The 17,116-nt window shown below is 38.4% G+C and overlaps 1 protein-coding gene across 4 annotated transcripts in view; it reads right to left on the bottom strand.

Moving 5' to 3' along the window:
- Positions 1–16,842, bottom strand: part of tab2 (TGF-beta activated kinase 1 (MAP3K7) binding protein 2) — a 49,369-nt gene extending 32,527 nt beyond the window's left edge. For 2 of the 4 annotated variants that reach the window (XM_086019414.1, XM_086019417.1), the window contains exon 1: positions 16,504–16,842. The gene's annotated coding sequence lies outside the window, so the exon portion shown is untranslated. Of the gene's footprint in view, positions 1–7,206; positions 7,365–13,843; positions 13,919–16,503 lie in introns of those variants that run through there. The other 2 variants (XM_086019416.1, XM_086019415.1) reach the window with 2 other exon arrangements.
- Positions 16,843–17,116: the final 274 nt, after the last annotated feature.

The raw sequence follows: 17,116 nt of genomic DNA, 5'->3' as shown, positions 1-17,116 counted from the left end.
CTTATTCAGTGCTAAAGCACTCTCTTTAGATATAATTAAAAAATGACAAAATGTATGTATACAGAGCCCATTTGTGGGGCTAAACAGCACTAAAGTCTAATCAGGATGCTCTGTTAGGTTCTGGATGATTTGGCGCCATTTTGTTCCACGTTTTTCATTTCCAATATGCTACACACTTTGTCATCATAAAGTGTTTGACCATTTTCCTCACTGTCTGTAGTATTAGCAGACTGGAGTGTGTTTAGCAGAGAAGCTCCAGACAAACTGGGACACCAGGTTCAGGATGTCGCGTAAGTTCTGGAAACACTCAGGGAGCTATCAGTACAGTGACTAGTCGTTAGAGTAAAGGGCGGCGGGGGAGAAACCAAACTAGGTAAACTTTCCGGTAATACCATTTTCATCACATCTAAGATTGTGAGATGTTGTCAGACCAAATTTGTCCATCTTACAAGACATCTAGTCACCTGGCTTGGAGCGGAGAGGAGTAACTCATCCAATATGAAAATGAAGCGCAATGACTTAGTACATGTCTTAACTAAGTAGATGCTTGTTTGACACGTGAGGATATTCATACAGTTTTGTATCTGTTTGCAAACATAACTGCTGCAACATGTAATTAGAGATCTAAAAGAAAATCACAAAGGGAGTAATTTATTTTTGGATTCGTTATAGAAGATAGGTGACTTTCTTCTAGTATCTTTTGTTGGCAACACAAGGCAACAGTATCTGTTGACACAGAGGAAGCTGAATGTGAAAATGCAAACTCTGGTGTTTGTAAGAAAGTTCTTATCAGAGGAAGTGTTTGTCAGTGTTTCTCTCTTTACCTTAAAGGAGCACACAGGCCAAAGATAAGGGCTTCACCATATTCCTGTTTGCTGTCACTCACATTGTTACAGAAGTTTAACACTAGGATATGCAGTGGATTTTTGGATGAAAGGCTGGTGGGCTATTGTACTTTTGAATATTTAATTGTAGCACGAGGAAAAGTTACACTGAGCCAGTGTGAATTCTGAGCAATGTTTTTGCTTAAAAATCCAAAACAGCCATCAAGTGATGTGGAAGAACATGACGCTGTGGGTGGTTTGATGTTTTACTTATTTAGAAAGAAAAAAAAAAAAGAAAATGGGAAAAACAAATCTTGAACTCATCTTTATCATGTTAGTACGGCAATATAAGTAAGTAGTTGAGGACCCCAGAATGACCAATCGTTAAAAACATGAACTGACATTTCCTGAGATGAATGCACCTCATACTGGTTTTATGTGGAAGCAAAGTTGGCTAAGACTTGTGGTGCCAGCATAACGCTCTGAAGTTGTAGTTTCTGTTCTCAAACCAAACTTGAAAAATGTAGTGTGGGAATCAATGCTCCAATCCCAACATTGCCACTAACAAAGTCAAAATGGCTAAAACACTGCTGTCTCTGAAAACACGCCTGTTCAACACACCATGTACTCTGGTTCCAATTAGGTAAAGTGCTACATCCAAAGGAAGCCAGCAGAGAACTCCTTAATATTCCTTTAATTGACGGTTGTGCTACTATCCTATTTCATAGCAGAGGTTCTCCAAAGGAAACTTGAAAAACACTTCATTAGCATGACAAGTTGGCTCTTTAATTATTCCATCATGTCTAATTTACAGGGGGATATTATTTAGAGATAATAAATAAATAAATAATATGCAGAAGTCATATTTATTAATATTGGGGTTAATGTACATTTGTTTTCTATCTGAAAGGGGAAGTCAAACATTTTCTCAGCTTCAGAAAACAGATGAGCCGTGATTGGTTGTTACCTGAGCCCCAAGCAACTGTGACATCAGTTTCAGACAGAAAGTGACAAAATGGCCGCCCCGCCGACATGACTAAAAACGGGTGGATTTTGCTGCTTAACTCATATTCCACAAATCCAATATTAATCAGAATGCCGTGTTTAGATTAGTGGAGGCACATAGAGAATATTAACCATTTCATGCAAAGTGGTCACTACAGTGGACAGTCGGGATGGGACGAGACAAAAATCCCACGAGACGAGATGTCTCACGAGATTGAGTCCGCGAGAATGAGACGAGACGAGATTTTTGTGAAATTTCGAATATAAAAAAATACCTAATGTAATTTTTTCAGTTTTCAAAATGTTTTTTATCGAACAGACTGCAAGAAAATTAATCATGTAGCTCTAAAGTGCAAACGCAAACAGGAGTTACTTTCATTACATGCTCTCAAATATTGCTGCAATAACAGCTAAAGCTGAGCTCTTTCCTCTTGCTGAATACTTTTGACAAAATCCAACTGTGCTCGTGGGGCGGTAACTCAATTGTATATAGTGGTTTATGTTAATTTATTGGCTTTATTTATTTATATATTTGTTAATATTTGTTGAAATATTTATTAATAGATGTATCACGGCCTCTTATTGTTTTCTTTATTTATTGTATTGTTTTTAAAGTGCTGTTACAGCTCTAGCTGTTATGAAATGCGCTATATAAAAAACATTGTATTGTATTGCAGAGTTCAACTTGTTTCTCAGTCGATCTTCAACAAGAGGAATGTCACTGCTTCTGTGTCAAGGTTTCTGCAACTCGCCGTAGTTCTGGGCTCCTCAGAACCGCAGATACGGCACCCCGCTGCTCGAGATCGCGAGCAATCATGTCCAAAGAGTTGTTCTAGCGCGTGATTACGTCCATGATTAGTTTGTGCGCGGGCAGCTCGAGCTGTCTTTATTTAGACGTCAAAAGTGCTGCTGCTGTTGAGCATCGGTGAAAAAAAGAAACTATACGCTTGACACGTCTAAAAAAACATGATACGCGGCCAACTTTGGACCAGCTGTACTAGCGTTGCGTTCGTTGCTTGCACGATAAGCACTTAATGTGTGGCTCAAAGCCAGCCTCACGTATCGCCACATTCATGTTGCGAGCGTTGTCGGTCACAACGGCGACTCCTCGGAAGTTCCCATTGCTATATACACCCGGACTCCAAAACACCGTCAAAAGAAAATAGATGTTGTGCTGTGCAGGGACGAGAAATCTTGTGGCGTTCTAATCCCGCCATCCCTAGTGGACAACTATTTAAAAGTTGCTTTCGCCTATATTAATTAAACAAAAAAATATATTTATATTTTAAATAACATTAAATCATAATTAATGCATGAAAGGGTTAAAAATATTTTTAAAAATTTGGATTAGTTAATATAGGCGAAAGCAACTTTTAAATAGCTGCCCACTGTAGTCACCACTATGCATGAAAGGGTTAATGTAAAGAAAATTTCGGGGGGGTTGACTTTCGCTTTATATTTGTATTCATTGTGCTAGCAAGAAGAGCCACGAGATAGTGCTACTAAAATATGGGCAAGTGAATTCCATAACTCTCAACCATATCTGTTTTTATTCGGCCAAAGTTGATGAGCCATTTTTTCACTCAGATGGATTATGTTGTTTTCCATACTAATACAGTATGCTGCTCCTCTGCTCTCAGACATGTTGTGGCTTGACTATTTGTTATGTGCACACTAGAACATATGTATAGTGGTGCCTTGACTTACAAGTTGAGTTTGTTCCCTGACCAGGCTCGTAACTCAAATCACCCGTATCGCTAAATGTTTTTGCCCACTGAAATGGAAGGAATGCCATTAATCTGTTACAGGCCCACCATAAAAACACCAGCAAAAATTATGTAACATTTTAGAGCATTGTACTGTATAAAACAAACCGTGGAACCTCGACTTGCCTTTTGATGAACTTCAAATTACACACAAAATTTTGGTAGAAAATATGCCTCTCTATTATGTACGGTTCATTATGCGAACCATCTCAGCGTGGATGAGCGGATGGATCAGAGCTGTGCTTTATACAATCATCGGCACCGTGCGTAACTCACTGTGATAGTTGTGCTGTCTTTTTTTACTCTCAATTAGACCACGGAATAATTGAAAGGTTACGGTTCACTGTAAGCAGTGTTGTTTTCGTCGACGATGACGTTAACGCCCGTTTTTTCATGACGATAACGAGACGATGACCATCTAAACGTGGCTCTTTGATGACGAAAACATGACGTGACGTACATTAATTTTCGGTGACAAGACAAGACAGGATGAAATTGTTAGCGTGTGGTCCGTCAGACGTTCAGAATTTATGACATCCCTGCCTATTGTACACGTAATCTGTTTTTCAAAAAAATGCAATGCTGGCCCATCCTCGTTTGGGCACGCCCACCGCCGGGAAAGCACGCAATAATAATAATAAACGCGAATCCACAATTTTTTTTTATTTCACCAATATTGAATGACTTTTTAGCCTTAGCAATGCGGTTAGCCGCCAAAGTGCTTACATTTTTTTGATGAATCAGTTAAAAAATGTTTGCCTTTATGTACGGAATGTATGTACGAAATATTGTATGCATATTTTTAACTAAAATGAACTAAAACCTTTTTGAATTTTCGTCGACTAAATTTACAAAAACTAGATTAAAACTTTTTGGGGGAGTTTTCGTAGACTAAAACAGTTTTCGTTGACTAAAACTAGACTTAAACTATCACTAATAGGAATGACTAAATGTGACGAAAACTAATAAGCATTTTCGTCCAAAAGACTAAGACTAAATCTAAAATGCCTGCCAAAAACAACACTGACTGTAAGCGCCCCAAAAACCCACATAAAACTCGATGTCTCCTCTGCGGCAGCAAATGATAGAAAGTTGTCGTGCGTGCAGCCGGAGGTTCCACTTACACACACACGCTTCTTCAACTCACAATTCGCACAGCGGCCGCCTAAAAAAAAAAACGTTTGACTCTGTATGATATATACAGTATTTACTAGGGCTGCACGATGTTGGAAAAAAATGACATTGCGATTTCTTGGGGGGGTTGCGATATATTGCAATATATATTGCGATGTTAAAAATGGAATTTTTACCGGATGACTCGAATAGATTTGTTTGGGAATAATTTGGTTAACTCACCATGACATCATTGTATTCATATAATATCATTTCATCCAGACTAAGGGGGTTCATCTGTGAATGACGATTGCTGTATATAAAAGGGATCATGTCTCTGTAACATAATTATTTAACATTGTATTTCACACTTCAATGTGAACAGCAGCAAAATATTAAACATATTTTAAACCAAAAAATAAAAAGAGCAGGTGCACTACTCATTTAAAAAAAATAGAAGAAAATAAAAAACCTCTAAAGCAGCAGCAGAGTTCTAAACACCTATAAAATATTAAAAAATTAAAAGGCAGGTGAACTAGCGCCTGAGTTGTTTGCAAAAATATAACATTAATATAAAAAAAACTTTGTGAAACTGCAGCAAAGGGGTAAACAAATTAGAACAAAAATATTAAAATTAGTCCCCTGAGTTGTTCACAAAAATATAACTAAAACGGTCTGTAAAATATATTGCATCCATGATTTGTCGATGCTGTTTGGACTTCTTATCATACGGAGTTATGCTGGCGAAGGCGTCTGTAATTGTTTTTTGAGTCAAAGTTTCACCTCGGGTCCCACTTCTTAGTTTGAACTGCTCATAAAGGGGCTTGTGACGGCAATTGCAGCAACGGCAAGGCACTGTTGGCAAAGGATGTTTTGTTCTTCTGAATCTTCCTTTTTATAGCCGAAATACTTTCATATTTTGGATGTTGACTTTCTTTTGGGGACTAAATCCACTGCTGCCTTTGCCGCTGTCGTCTCCTCCATGAGTGTCTTCACGGCAGACAGCCGTTGCTGTGAGAGTGGAGGGGGAGAGGCCGGTGACTGATTGGCAGGAAGGAGGGGGTGAGCGAGACAGGCTGTGTAGCACGGAGTAGCTTGCTGCTTTTTTGAAGCAAAACAAAAGTTTGCGTGTTCGAAGAAAAAAAAAAAAAGTTAAAACATCGCACGTCCTACGATGTGATTATCGCGCATGCGCACATCGCAATCGCGATGTTCAACCGACACATCGTGCAGGCCTAGTATTTACTGTATTGGAGCGTGTCTTAAATTAAAAAAAAAAAAAAATTGCAGCAAGTGCAGACTGTCGTGTTATGCGAATATAAAAGAGAGTTAGTTCTACTATGACAAGGTCCAATACTGTAGGCTTTATTTCACGTAGGCATTCACCGAAATAACTGTTTCGCAGCGCCCACCCAATCAACATGTTCGGGTCAATGGACCATACCAAACGCAAAGGGGTGTCCAGGTCAAACTATTATAGTGTATCTAAACAGATCACACCACACCAACAACACACAGACAGCAACGAAGACGACAGGATAATGCTCTTGGGGTGTGATAATTATGGATGCGCGACACAGGTCAAAAGTGTGGCTGCGGTTAATAAAAAAAAAAAAAAGACCAAGCAGCTCAATGCAACACGTAAAAAAATTATCTCGCGCAAAGGAGGTTGCGCGTCGAAGATGATTAAACATATCTGTTTACACGGGGTGGAATTGTTAAAGTGTTCGGTCTTTGACTCTGCGTCAACCTACCGGTGTTCTGAAATGCCTTCCTCCCTGCCGAGACGTCCTACCAATGCTTAGTGTGCTCACGCACGCATGCTCACGATGCCGTTAGTGAGGTGGGGTCGCCAGCTCCGAGTCCGACCCTCAGCCAAGTGATACAGACCGCACCGCAGTCAGAATCGAGTAAGTGTACAAATGAAATGAAATATGTTTAATGCCCACATCGAGCACAAGTTTTTCTTTTTACACTTGGCTTCCCATTAATGGGTGTTAAGTAGCATGCTATAAGATACATTATTGTATTGTATTTTCTGTAGGTTCTCCAAAACAAAGCTCTCTTGTGGATAATTCAAGCTCATAGGTTTGATATTAATATGTCAAAAATATCAATTTAGAAAATAAAATTAAAAAAAAAAAAAAAGTAAAATTCATAAACAGTAGAAAAGTTAATTTATTTATCTAACGTTATGGCTACATGAATACTATACTGTAGATGTACTGTATGTGGACATTTTTAGAGCAGCTGTTGCGACTCCGCTCTACGACTATTACATTTTTGTTTTGACTATAATCTACACAACCCAGTGAAGTCCGTGCACTGCAAAAACAGCCAGTGAAAAGATATGCTTTACAACAAAATACCAATGTACAGGAGATCCTCGGGTTACGAACGTTATTTTCCAACGTTGGAATCCGAATTTCCACGTAAACCGAAATTAACGCTTTAATACCCCCTAAATCTCAAAATAAATATCCGATGTTCATCGCGACTTGCCTTTCTCCAACCTTTTGATGATATCCAGCGTCGTTTCCATCGAAATGGCTTTCCTCTTGACTGAACCAACATCGCTAGTTGCTAGTGCTTTCTTTTTTTACATACACACACTTACACACACACACACACACACGCACACGCACACACTATTGGGCTGGAGACAAAATGGCGGACGAGACTCAGGCGTCATAAAGTCGAAACGGCATAGGTCGAGTAACGCATAACCCGAGGACCTCCTATATACCGTACGTACTGTGACTTCCTGTGTTCCATTTATGACTACATAAAATCTTCCGCTGCACAATCAAAACATCATTGATGCTCTTGAAAGAAAAAAAAACCTATGACCTAAATTTTCAAAGAAAAATTACCGCTGTTCACCTACTTTTTTAAGTTCACCAACAGTTTTGGTATCACGGCATCTTTGTGTCATTGAGGCTGTGCGTAGGGCCACTTTATTCGGTTATTGTCGGCAAAGAGGACCACAGCCTGGCTTTTTGTTCTTGTGGTGATGGTTTTGCTTACTTCCAGACATCTTGTATCCCATATTTAAGAGTGTTTCGTCAATATGGGACATTAAGAAGGGCACGCTAAGTGTAAAATGTGGCGTGAAGTGATGGAACTGTAAGAAGCAAACAACTATTACAAAATCAATTGCTCCAACAATTTTGGGGAAGCCAGCAATTGCATAAAAGCCCTTCTTTGTTTGATGTAACTGCCTGTACAGGTAATATGTTCTTGTAACAGTCCGCCCGAATAAAAGCTCGGGGACAGGCGCGCACCGATTGTGAAATGCTGAGGCGAAGGAAGTTTTGTCATTGTCGCTATAGCATGGCATGATTTCTTGTGACTGATTCAAAGTCAGCCCTAAGATCATCAAGAATCTCCAAAATTGCATAGCTGAATAAACCATATATCACAATAATTTTTGTTGGCACTTCAAAAATGTATTACTATGGTAATGCCATTTGAGATACTGCATAATATTTTGATTCACCTCCTGTGCATTTATACTCGGACCACACACATTTGGTAGAATGACTTAATCAAGCTAGTAGTAGTCGATGCAACTGTGCATGTAAACGTGTTCTCGGGAAATAAAATAGTTAACTGTCAGCGGCACTTCTCTCTTTCCTCCGGATGCAAACTGAGACGTGCGCATGAAGTAGTTGACTTAAACCACAATAGATCCAATTCTGAAACACACCTTGAACACACCTCAATATCAAATATCACTGAATACAAGAGCAATTTAAAGTAATAGTAAATGTTTGGTGCCAATATTTTCTAATGTAATACCAAAGTTGGTGTCTACCATTTCTGATGTGCTGTTGCTCTCATTACTTCAATTATTCTTACAGAAACACCCAAACGCTTTCAGCCAACATGTCATACCTACAAAGAAGCTCGGCTACCCGTCTGGTACAACAGTCACTGACAGATTTACATTCCCACCATCTGTACAGGTTATTGAGCAATCGCCAAAATTTCACTCTAAAGAAGGCAGGTCCAATGATGCATGGATTAAGGAACTTGGCATTCATTTCATATGAGAAACGAATTCAGTGAGGCTAACAGCTAAAGAAAGTCAAGCACAAAGAACACACCAAAACAGGCTAAAAGGCACGTTTATTACGTGACCATAAAAATGCAAGTGCTGTTTACACAACAAAGTTTTTACATGAAACCAGATGAAATGTCGTTTTACATGTGACTGATGTTTGCTGTTGTTTTGAAGTTTTGAGAAAAATGTCACCATTACTATTAACATAAACAGCCTGTGGAAATGGAGGACATGCATGTGCTTGCTATTCGTTCTGTCTAGGCATGCACGAGTACGAGCACACCACTGCCAAAATAATAATGCTACAACAGCACTGTTTTGGGGTATGTAAGCTTTTCCAGTCGTGTACATTAACTGCACCACCACAGCATCCAACAGCCACATTACTTAATTACTTCAAATTCTATGTTGACAAATACACAGAAAAGAGGTGTTGCATCATATTTTGATTTGGTGCATTTGCAAGTGGTGTTTCTCTATGCAGTCTTTAAAAATTGTCAATTGTTTTTTTACTACTGTAGGTCACTGGCATGCAAGTCTGTTCATAATGGAAGAAAAAAAAAAAAAAAAAGAAGTTAAGTTGGGCCCAGATTGTTTATCGGTATCATTTTATTAAAACGGGTCAGGGGTGAAAAAGGTGAAAAGTAAACGACTGCTCTTGCGGGTGTCCGGAGTAGAAAAATTGTAAATCTTTTGGAGTAAAATCAAGCAGAATTAAAAGACAGTATCAGCGTATAATAAAGTATCTATCTACACATGGTCACATAGGCTGGATAAGAAATAAGAGCGACAACTTCTCAAATTCTGATTTCGATATTTGATTTGCCCCGCCCACTCGTACGAATGTCCGAATTACCACCCATTTGCGCACAGCACTATATAATCAACAAGTGTGCCTCATTCTTCAAAAAGCACCCTTGCAGTTTCACAACAAGAGTTTCTCAGAACTAGTGGCATTAACACATATTAGCATAAACCTGATTACACCCTATTAAAATCAATTAGCAGCATACCTTTGTGCAAAACTGCTTCATCCTCAATAAAAACCCGATTTAGCACTTAGTTAAACAAGCTCTGAGCTACGTTGCCGAGTCTCTAAAAGTGACAAACTCGCAAGGCCTCCTAGCAAACATTTGCCCAGCTAGAGGCACACATGGTTTCAGTTAAGGCCCCGCACCTATAAACAGTTGGCCATGGAAGTGTATTGGTCAGGAAGTGCAATGTTGACTGCAAGTCACTGCAGGCGCAAGCTGCTAATGAATGATTACAGTTACGGCTATGACAACAGAGTGGAAGCTGTAAGTGTTTGAAAGGTGACAGCTCTTTGGAGTTTTTCTTTGCATTAAACTTCACTGACCCAAAGCAGCCAAGCAAGGAAGCCAAGCAAACTCAAAAGCCGATAAGCCTAGCTTGTAAAACAGTCAAGTGGGGCTTGTTTGTAGAGATGGAACGGTATGAAAATTTCACCCAAAAATATCAATGTTCTCAATATAGTTTCCAATAGTTATCAATGACCTACCACAAATTACAAATAATTTACAGGGGAACCTGCAAGTTGAACGCCTTTAAGATTGTTTAGTGTTAATTCCACCAAAATATTCAAGGAAAACTATGCTTCTATTGTAGTACAAAAAGTTGACATACCACACAAGACTTCAGTTTAGCAAGTTTGCTTTGTTTTTTGTTTTTTTTCTGGCATTGGTTAACTTATTTTTACACTTGTGTGACAAATGAAAATGGTAATGTAACTCCTGCCTGAGCTGAAGTGCGTCACTTGGGACCATTTCTGCCATGAACAATAATGAATAAATACGTAAATACATTTGGAAAACGGTGAAAACTAGTTTTAACGCTACATACATACTACCTGGCAAGTTGTACGCTTTCAGTGTAATTTGTAATTACGGTGTAATTTTCAAACATCGCAAATCTGTATCCAATGTCAATTTTATCATGTTTACTTTTTTTTTTAAATTCCACTATATATTTTTTGAATGGAGTTGTACTCCGTTGCTACCGCCATTTTCAAACTGCCATCTGCTCACTCACGACATTCTCGTGCCTCACGATATTTTCGCGTGACCTTGATTGCATCTGCTAAAGCTGATTTACGATCACGTGACAGCAGCCATTCAAAAATAATAACAGTTGAGCGACTTGAAAAGATAAAGACCAGAAAAACATCAAATGTCTATTGAAAATAGAGCTGGGGAAAAAAAACAACATTCTATGGTGTTTGTAGCCTACGCACTATAGTACTGTATTTTCATTTTGCAAATGAGACTTGTGTGAGTGCCACTGTTTCATGCCTTTCCCAAAGTACAGCTCACGGTTTGGTACTTTTTAAGTAAACTAGCACTAAAAAAGCTACAGCCTTGTCACTGTACGTCCCATCACTAAGCATCTTCCACTAAATCATCATGCCTTGTTAATAAACATGCACTGATGCAAGATGAAGCTTCTCCAGCTAACTTATCTTAGCATAGCTTACACCCGGCGTTTCTTATCAACACATCAGTGAATAGTGATCAAAGATGGGAAATCCAGGTTCAGAAAGTAGATTTAACGCAATCAGGGCTTTTGGGGGTCGATAAGTGAACAGAAGATGGAGCAATATATCTATTTAAATAACTCGTACAGTATATTTACTTTACAGTCGAACCAGGTCAAAGCAAAAACGCACTGGAAAAAATAATTTAAACCCCCAAAATTTAAAAAATAAAATAAAATGTGAAAAACGCTGTGCACATTAAGATAAACATTAAATAAAACATGTCATGTTTACAACATTTCCTCCTCCGATATTAATGAAAAAATGCATTAACATCGACAGTCATTCAAGCGACCGAGGCCTTTGCTAAAACTATTGCTTACCTTGGTTCAACAGCTGTATGATTAACAGAAATTTAAATTAGAATTTCGATTTTGGCTGCTCTCGAACTTTAAAACGTTATATTCAAAGAAACACGATTCATGTGCAGAACAGCGAGGTGCATTTACAAGTTCCCGACGTTGTATAAGTACCCTGAATGCACCATGTTGCATGGGTAGCAAGCATGTAGTGTAGCATATCGTTGCTGTCCTGTGAAAAACGCATCCATTTGTTTTCATTTTTCTTATTTTTACGTGCATGGGGCTTCTGGGTTACAGACATCGCATTAACGTGAACATTTTTTAAAATTCCAAAACAGAACCACCGTCTTTTTATTCACAGGACAGAGACGATATGTGATTCTGCCGTCCCTGAGCGTGCTTTATGCTGTGTAATGACACCCTACTTGAAGTTCACTGTAAAACTAAACAAAAATAATTAAACACATCGTATACTTAAATACAAAACATCCTTAATTTTTAAAACACTGCTAGCATTAATGCTCAAGTCAATGGAGGATCCCATTCAAAAGCTAACGGAAATTAGCATCGACTTGAGGGGGATTATTCCTTCAACTAATGAATGGTCACACACAAACACTGTGGAAACACTCACATACAGGTAAGATAACACTACTAAAAGGCACTCATTCTTCCCAATCTGTGAAAAATGAGTTCCATTTATAGAGTTAGATCGTAACTTTCTTCTGTTCCCATTCCAAGTGGGTATTCCATCAATGTAGGGCACCACATTGCCCCTAAGAGGCCAAAACAGGTAGGAACAGCCGGTATTTGTTTTTCAATTGCTATTATTGTAGTATGTTCTTATTTACCTTCTTACTATTTCCCCTTTCTTCAAAATTCAGAGATACAAAGATCCATGGCCTTATTTGTTTGTCGTACCAACACACATTTGCACATGACTTGAAACGAAATACAATCCCCAAGATCCCAGGTTAGCCTAGTAAATCCCAAGACTTATGAGAAAAACACAAGATAAAAATATATGATAAAGAGATAAGGGTAATGCTTACTCAAGGCTTCAATGTATGCACAGATGCACGGCAGGGTGTGGACGTAGTAAAACCAAAATTCAAGAAGCTTCAATTTCACATGATATTTACAAGGTCATTTGTACTTGATAGTAGAGATAGACCGATATGTTTTTTTCAGGGCCGATACCGATTATTAGTAGTCAAGGCGCCCGATAACCGATATTTTGAGCCGATATTAATTTTTTGTAAAAAAGAAAATCTTGGCATCAAAACCTAAAAATAAAAAATAAAAAATAAAAATTTAAAAAAGAAAGAAAATTCTTAACTTTGTTGAATTTTTCAGATTTGCATAAAGAATGTAGATTTTTTTGTTATTGTATTACTATTATTATTACTATAAATGTTTGACAATCTTTATCAAATTCTAACAAAAAGTTCAGGGAGCACCCAGGGTCGTCAGCATGTCTTAAAATGTGAAATGAAATCACTTTAACAACTAGCTCCATATAGTTTTCGTCAGTAAATGAAGTTTTCCAAAATTTCAAAATGACAGAATTTTTTTCTTTCACATATCTTTGTTTTGATTCCAACACCGTTTTAAATTGATTTATTATCGGCCATCAGATATTTTAAAAAGGCCGATGCCGATATTCCTCAAAATGCAGAATATCTGCGCTGATAATCGGCCCGGCCGATAATCGGTCCATCCCTACTTGATCCCTATTCAAGAATTAAGTGTTCAACGTGCAGGGATGAATGGACATGAGGTTGATAGTTTTGAGTAGTAGAATAAATACTAAGTTTTAAAATCATTCATCATCATTGAATAATCATTTTAATAATCATGATTTCAATCTCAATCAAAATTATAGCGATACGTTTTTTCCATAATCGCGCAGAGGCAATCGGGACAACCCTAGTTAGGACATCACTCCCCTTGTGTGATGTTGCTTAATTGTTGTTTTTGGGGGGTTGCTTAATCATTAAGCAATGACAAATAATGAAATATTATTGGTTAATAAACAGTAATTGTAAATTTAAAAAAATAGATTTCGCTATACATTAATGCAATTTTTTTTTCATCAGATTATTCAATGGAATAGTTAATAAAATAATAAATGAAATGATGAAATAAATGCCACCTCTCGCCTGGAGACAGCGGGGATAAGATACACCCACCTGGATGGATGGTTACATACAGACCTTTTCAAGGCTTGCAATAACGCAATGAATCCATTTATGACTAAAATTGTAAAAAAAACAAAAAACAAAACAAAGATTGCATTCATAATGCACTGTCAAAAATTATGCTAGAGCAGCAAATGTGACTCAAGTCCACTTTGTGCTCTGTGTCAAGGTCTGCTTAGTACAGATTGTTCTTGTTTTGGTACTGTGGAGATGTTTTGTTCCTGCTCAGTACAGGGACGATTCTATTCTAGTAGGACACAGGGCCACAAAAGCCTGAAAAATGATTGACTTTGTTCATCCCGTAGCTGTTTTACCTGCACTAATGGATTTGTTTCAGCAAGTTAAATAAATCAAAGGAGAAAAAAAGTCAAGAATGTCCATGTGGTCTATATTTTTTTGGGCGACCAATTGAAGAAAACGTCTTATCAGTCGCTCTAGGAATCTATAGAACAAAAGTGTTGAACCCGCGGAGAACAATCCTGATTCTGCGGAGAGGAATTTTTGATTATGCGGCTTGAAAGTCGATTTTCCATGGACATTAAAAAAAAAAAAAACGAAAATCACCAGTTGTAAAGAAAATTAATGTAAAAATTAAGTACGAATTATTTTCGGAAATTATTTGCAAAACCAAAACTCTGTGAAACATTGTGGTTATAAAATAATCAACATCAATATTTTCTTTGTCCCTCTTCGGCAGATTTATTTGCATTATATATAAAGTGCAAAACATTTCACCAAACTATGGAACAAAAAAACTCACATTTTTTCACCCAAAATATTTCTACCTCCTCCCGCGTCGCTCCTCTGTAGATATGAGATGATAAAAAGATGAACCCCTGCACAGTGGACCATATTTACTTCTGCAAAACACTGTCGCGTGACATCGTCTTTTGTGCATCACTCGACCTTGCGATTTGTGCGTATACGTGTCACATCACAGATGCATTGTGTTCACATTAGAAGCCGCATTTGTTTTTGTAATGTGAACGAGTGCATAATAAGATTGGATTAAACAAAAAATCCTAATTGGGCATCAAGCACTGCAATGTGAACATAACCTAAAATGCCATCTATCTGACCGCGACATCTAGCTGCCGTGATGAAAACTACATATATGTAAATGTAATATTCTGAACCTCATCCTAAATTCCACGGAGGGCTTTGAAATTTGTGGTAAATTCCGCAATTGCTGAATCGCAGATTCCTGGGGGGAATTTAAAGCTAATGTCATGCATGATGGTGGTACTTCTTGTGAAATAAGATAAAGAAAAGGTAACTCACATACAGAATGAATCCATTGACATTTACTCAGCTATTGCATCACACAAAATATAACGCCAGAAAGCAAAAACACAAACAAGAGCCTCGGGTATCCTTATTCTTAGCAAGTGCAAACAATGTAATCTCACACAGCATTTACAGTAAATCTCATTGCATCGTCTCTAAAGCTGGGCTTACATCTAATGATTTTTTCATAGTCTCTGACAAAAAATGAAAGGCAGAAGGAAGTTTCAGAGCTTTGCTGGAGTATAATAATGTAATAATAATAAAATGTAATACCACACGCTTGATATCATCACAAGTCTTTCAGTTTTGCGGTGACGTGACACAATCAAACAACCAATAGGCACGCTTTAACAAAACCAGAAACAGGAAACTTTGCAAACAATCACGAGAGAGCGCATGGATGAAGGGGAAACGTGACTGAGCATGATGGGAAAAATGTGCATTGTGGAGAAAAATGCCTAAAGAATCTAGTTGAAGGCAGCTTTATTTACTGTATATAGTACATTTCGTACACAAAACAGCTCAATGTGCACAAGCACACAAGCAAAGACACTTTTTAGGGTGTTGTGACTTTATCTTTTCTATGTTTCTTTCTCATTTACATGGACAAACACAACAGCTATCAATCAGACAATCAGAAGCAAAGCAGTAAATAATATGTGACCCTGCAAAATTCAGTCTTTGTAAAATCTCAATGTGAGACTAGGCTGTGAGTAAAAACTTGTTTCTAAATGTGAGCAGGTGTGAGATGATTGTTTTCCGAGGGTCTTTTTCAAATCTTAGTCTTATGATGTGCAGGTAGCTTTGACCAACCGTAGTAGTGATCAAACAGGTGAGTACATCACTCAAGACAGCCATACCATGCATTTAATACAGCAAGGAGTGCAGTAGTGAATAAACGACTAATGAATTACAGAGGAGTAGATCGATTTAAAGGCTTGTTAAACAGTGGGTTAATGGGCGCAGCCCCCAATTAATTGTTTAACCTTTCCATCCATTCAGACACTGAGCTCAATGGAAAAAGTAGCCCAACATGTCGACTCAGACGTAACGACCTGTAATAATAGTATTAATACTCATACTTGAAAAGAAGCAGAACTTTTAGGACTGTTAAATTAGCAACTCTATCTTGCCTCAGCCTGAGAGCCTCCCACTTCAAAAAGTTAGTTGGCTAAAGCTAGCCGACTGCTGTAACGTTACACAAACTTTTTCCACACCTCTCCAGTTTTCTCGCTTTTTTTTCTTCAACAAAAGTTAGAAAGTTAGTAGCGCTTTTCAGTGAGAAGTGGGTAAAGTACTTCTAAACTGCACATAAAGGAATTCCGTTATTGTTGTTAATAGTACAGGGGTGTGTGCTAACAGGTAAAAAGTTCTTGCGGCCAACTTACTTTCGCCGTCTCCGCTGCCGCTCCTCGGGCCGCCTTTGACACCCCTGAACGCCGCCGGACCTCCAGAGGGCCGCGGCGCTGGCACGGGAGAAGCCGAGAAAGGTCCAGCTAGTATCAGGCAGACGAAAAGCGAAGTTGCTCCGAGGCCCCGGGCCTTAATGTGTCCTCGAAATAACGCTCGCGGGAGGGAAAGCGAGCCCCAGCCGTCCGCTTTTAGACAGACTCGGGAATACCTTTTTGACAGCTCTTCTTCTTCAGCCCCCCCCTCCCCTCGACAGCCCTTCACTTTTCTCTTTTTCCTCACTTCCAGTAGATAGGAATCAAAATACTGTCACACAATATGGCGGCTGCAGAAGCAAGGTACTATCGCGAGAGGAAGACTTTTTTTTTCTTCCACTTTACAAAAGTTGTGCTGATGGTGGGAGGAGACTTGATTCTGTGATGGACTTTAACTTTATTGTGGCAAACGACGACACCATGCATCACCATCTAGGGTCAATTGAATGCTACATTTTTCAACCTGTTTATATTTTTCAAAACCGGACCGATACCGATGCATCTGAGCAGTAGCTAATGATATGTTTTATACTTTTTGTTTTGTATTAGTGTAATA

This window comes from Filicampus tigris, chromosome 20, assembly GCF_054856515.1.
Source record: "Filicampus tigris isolate MCC_2025a chromosome 20, RoL_Ftig_1.0, whole genome shotgun sequence".
In the NCBI taxonomy this organism is placed as follows: Eukaryota; Metazoa; Chordata; class Actinopteri; order Syngnathiformes; family Syngnathidae; genus Filicampus; species Filicampus tigris.
The sequence above is the reverse complement of the archived record's forward strand: the minus strand, read 5'-3'. Positions and strand labels throughout refer to the sequence as shown.